General features: G+C 41.5%; 1 protein-coding gene across 2 annotated transcripts in view; it reads right to left on the reverse strand.

Annotated features, from left to right (window-relative positions):
- Positions 1 to 5,130: 5,130 nt before the first annotated feature.
- Positions 5,131 to 5,196, reverse strand: part of LOC135096675 (TBC1 domain family member 23-like) — an 11,316-nt gene continuing 11,250 nt past the window's right edge. For both annotated transcript variants that reach the window (XM_063998379.1, XM_063998380.1), the window contains exon 15: positions 5,131 to 5,196. This exon is cut by the window's right edge and continues 399 nt beyond it. The gene's annotated coding sequence lies outside the window, so the exon portion shown is untranslated.

Consider the following 5,196-nt stretch of genomic DNA (forward strand, 5'->3'; position numbering starts at 1 on the left):
GACACAGCCAGTCCTGGGAAAGCTTTGTCTTCGTCCCCTCCTCACTCACTCTCCGCCCCTACACTGAGGTCTGAGGGACGCCACACTCTGCACTTATTTTACACAAACAGTATTTGAATATTTGTATTGCGAAAGTTATCAGACAATGAAGGTGATTCCCAAAAACAGCTGAATAAATGCGGACTATTTAATGTATGTATGTATGTATGTATGTAATATTCAGCACACTCTCCCTGGTCTGTCATACTTTGCCACGAATTCAACAAGTGAGGAGATGGTGGCGTTCCTCAGAGGGTGTTTGGGGGAGAGAGGGAGGGAGGCGCTGGTCTGTGTGTTGTCAGCCTGTCACCCTCAGTCAAATGGCAAGACAGAGACTGCTGTCAGATCCACCACGAGAAACGTCAAGGCGGTTTTTTATATTTTTCTTTATGTAGAAGGGACACTGACCAAGGGGAACAAAAATCCATTTAAAAATTAAAAAAAAAAAAAAAAGGCCACTGAGATGCCAGTCCCATAAGAGTCCAAAGCGGTAGTCAGAAATTGAAGGATGCGTACCTTGAAGCCTCCCTCTTGAAGGAATCCAAGTCACAGGAAGGTGGAAATACAGAATCAGGCAGGGAGTTCCAGAGTTTACCAGAGAAAGGGATGAATGATTGACAATACTGGTTTAACTCTTGCGGTGGACAGAATCAGGCGACAAACCTGAGCAACGGGCCACGCCTGGTTGTGGAAGCAGAAATGTACAGACAGTGCACAGTGAGGCTTCATGGAAACAGGAAACAGGAAACAGGAAACACCTCAACCCACGCGACGCCCCTCTGCCCCGGGACGACGTCAAGGGAAACACACAAGAGGAAAAGAAATCCATTCGTAAACAGATGGTCAAGAGAACATCGAGGACTGAATGATTGTGTGTTGAAGCCTCCATCTTGAGAGAGTTCAAGTCACAGGAAGGAGGAAATACAGAAGCAGGCAGGGAGAGAAGGAATGAGGTTAAGGGCAAATGCGTTTTAACATTAAGAAATACAAAGTGGAACAACAAGATTTAGGAGTTATAGAAAGCTCTGCTCTCTGTCAGGAAAGCAATGCACAGAGGCCACAAATTAATGGTATCAGGATTAATTTTTACGAGTGTTTAAAGCGGAAACCTAACAGTATATATTTAGACCGTTTAATTTATTCATAGCTTATCAAAAGTTCTGTTCCCAAGGACTGTTTCACTCCCAACTCCTTCACCTCACCATAGCCAGTCTTACAAGCCTCCTAAAGGGTGTACCATGTGTAACCAACGGCTGTAACTTAGTGGAGGAGGAGAGGGAAACGAAGAAAAATAAAATAAATAAATAAATAAATAAACTGAGGGAGAAACAGAGAAAGGGATGGAACGCATGTGTACTTTATCAAAATTATCTGTGTATTAGTTATTCTTTTGTTCTCTCTCTCTCTCTCTCTCTCTCTCTCTCTCTCTCTCTCTCTCTCTCTCTGCTTTTTAGAATATCAAGCAGGGCGAAAATTTGCTTCAGTTACCGTCAATCTACTTCGTTTTCTTTGACGATTTTCTATTGATTAAAGGGAGGGACTCAAACAACGCTACACGAGTCTTATATTACGCCAATAGCTTACAACCTAAAGAATTTTAAGCCTACGCATACACGCCACAGTTTGCAGCCTTCTTTTTTGTTATTTGTGATAGAGTAACTAAGACTGCAGTAATATAAATAACGAGATTTTCACCCCAGACAGCCCGCACGGGGGACTCAGGATACATCAACTGTAACGATTGTTAACGCTTTGCCCCATTATTCCAGTGATAGTTTAATGAATCCTGCACCATTACTAACAAAACACCTGGAAAACACCTGGAAAACGGGGAAATATTGTCTTAACATTTTCTTGCGTTCTTTCATTCCTTCCTTCCTTCATTCATTCATTCATTTCTCTCCATTTCTTCCTCCTCCTATCTAAACGCATAGAAACACCTGGAAAAACAGGTAATTAAGGTAAATATTGTCTTCTTTGCATTTTTCTCGTTTTCCCTTTTTCCTTCTACCCCTTCCTCCTCCTCCTCCTCTTCCTCTCGACACAGTTACCACCTCCACCACCACCGCCACCACCCCCTGATAAACTGACCATCCTGGTGAACTAGCCTACAACTTTGCTATCCTCCATGACCTAGAGCAATTGGTGCAACACCCTACTCGTATTCCTGACCGTCTTGGAGATACGCCCAACATTCTTGACCTTTTCCTGACCTCTAATCCTTCTGCTTATGCTGTCACCCTTTCTTCTCCGTTGGGCTCCTCCGATCACAATCTCATATCTTTATCTTGTCCTATCACTCCAATCCCTCCTCAGGATCCCCCTAAGCTAAGGTGCCTCTGATGTTTTGCCTCTGCCAGTTGGAGGGACCTGAGGAGGTATTTTGCTGATTTTCCTTGGAATGACTACTGCTTCCGTGTCAGAGAGCCGTCTTTGTGTGCTGAGCGCATAACAGAGGTGATAGTGTCTGGCATGGAGGCGTACATTCCTCACTCTTTTTCTCGTCCTAAACCTTCTAAACCTTGGTTTAACACAGCTTGTTCTCGTGCTATACATGATAGAGAGGTGGCCCACAAAAGGTACTTAAGCCTTCCATCACCAGAACCTCATGCACTTTATATTTCTGCCCGGAACCATGCCAAGTCTGTTCTCCAACTAGCCAAAAACTCCTTCATTAACAGAAAATGTCAAAACCTTTCAAGATCTAACTGCTCTCGTGACTTCTGGCATCTAGCCAAAAATATCTCCAATAACTTTGCTTCTTCTTCTTTCCCTCCTCTGTTTCAACCAGATGGCACCACTGCTATCACATCTATTTCTAAAGCTGAACACTTTGCTCAAACCTTTGCTAAAAACTCTACCTTGGACGATTCTGGGCTTGTTCCTCCCTCTCCTCCACCCTCTGACTACTTCATGCCACCTCTTAAAATTCTTCGCAATGATGTTTTCCATGCCCTCGCTGGCCTAAACCTTCGGAAGGCTTATGGACCTGATGGGGTCCCTCCTATTGTTCTCCGAAACTGTGCCTCCGTGCTTGCACCTTACCTAGTCAAACTCTTTCAGCTCTGTCTGTCAACATCTACCTTTCCTTCTTGCTGGAAGTTTGCCTACATTCAGCCTGTTCCTAAAAAGGGTGACCGTTCTTATCCCTCAAACTACCGTCCTATTGCTTTAATTTCCTGCCTATCTAAAGTTTTTGAATCTATCCTCAACAGGAAGATTCTTAAACATCTATCACTTCACAACCTTCTATCTGATCGCCAGTATGGGTTCCGTCAAGGCTGCTCTACTGGTGATCTTCTGGCTTTCCTTACTGAGTCTTGGTCATCCTCTTTTAGAGATTTTGGTGAAACTTTTGCTGTTGCCTTGGACATATCAAAAGCTTTTGATAGAGTCTGGCACAAAGCTTTGATTTCCAAACTACCCTCCTACGGTTTCTATCCTTCTCTCTGTAACTTCATCTCAAGTTTCCTTTCTGACCGTTCTATTGCTGCTGTGGTAGACGGTCACTGTTCTTCTCCTAAATCTATTAACAGTGGTGTTCCTCAGGGTTCTGTCCTGTCACCCACTCTCTTCTTATTATTCATTAATGATCTTCTAAACCAAACCTCTTGTCCTATCCACTCCTATGCTGATGATACCACCCTGCACTTTGCCACGTCTTTTCATAGACGTCCAACCCTTCAGGAGGTAAACATATCACGCAGGGAAGCCACAGAACGCCTGACTTCTGATCTTTCTAAAATTTCTGATTGGGGCAGAGCAAACTTGGTATTGTTCAATGCCTCAAAAACTCAATTCCTCCATCTATCAACTCGACACAACCTTCCAGACAACTATCCCCTCTTCTTCAGTGACACTCAAGTGTCCCCCTCTTCTACACTGAACATCCTCGGTTTGTCCTTTACTTATAATCTGAACTGGAAACTTCACATCTCATCTCTAGCTAAAACAGCTTCTATGAAGTTAGGCGTTCTGAGACGTCTCCACCAGTTTTTCTCACCCTCCCAGCTGCTAACTCTGTACAAGGGCCTTATCCGTCCATGTATGGAGTATGCTTCACATGTCTGGGGGGATTCCACTCATACTGCTCTTCTTGACAGGGTGGAATCAAAAGCTTTTCGTCTCATCAACTCCTCTCCTCTAACTGACTGTCTTCAGCCTCTCTCTCACCGCCACAATGTTGCATCTCTAGCTGTCTTCTACCGCTATTTTCATGCTAACTGCTCTTCTGATCTTGCTAACTGCATGCCTCCTCTCCTTCCGCGGCCTCGCTGCACAAGACTTTCTTCTTTCTCTCACCCCTATTCTGTCCACCTCTCTAATGCAAGAGTTAACCAGTATTCTCAATCATTCATCCCTTTCTTTGGTAAACTCTGGAACTCCCTGCCTGCTTCTGTATTTCCACCTTCCTATGACTTGAATTCCTTCAAGAGGGAGGCTTCAAGACACTTATTCATCAATTTTTGACCACTGCTTTTGACCCATTTTATGGGACTGCCATTTCAGTGGGCATTTTTTTTGTTGGATTTTTGTTGCCCTTGGCCAGTGTCACTCCTACATAAAAAAAAAAAAATTACTACAACACGTAGCCATGACACAACCAACATCACAACTACTACAACCTTTACTACTGAGGTAGAAACAATACTACTTGTTAGTAATAATAAATATTTTAATGTTACAACAACAATGATGATGATGATAATAATTATAATAATAATCATAATAACAATAATAATAATAATAGTTTTGGTACTTGTATATTCATGCATTATTATTATTACTATTATTATTATTATCATTATTACAACTACACCACTATAATTCACCCCACATAATAATAATAATAATAATAATAATAATATTCTCACAATACAACAAAAAATAATAATAACACACACACACACACACACACACACACACACACACACATATTATATATATATATATATATATATATATATATATATATATATATATATATATATATATATATATATATATATATATATATATATATATATATATATATATAACCCTTTCACTGACTTTCGACTTATTTTTCTCAAAACGGCAAAAATATCGGGATTCTCACTTCATAACGTTGCCGATGCACACCTGACTTCACTTGACACTGACAATAATAATAATAAT

The sequence above is a fragment of the Scylla paramamosain genome, unplaced genomic scaffold (assembly GCF_035594125.1).
Source record: "Scylla paramamosain isolate STU-SP2022 unplaced genomic scaffold, ASM3559412v1 Contig5, whole genome shotgun sequence".
Taxonomy (NCBI): domain Eukaryota; kingdom Metazoa; phylum Arthropoda; class Malacostraca; order Decapoda; family Portunidae; genus Scylla; species Scylla paramamosain.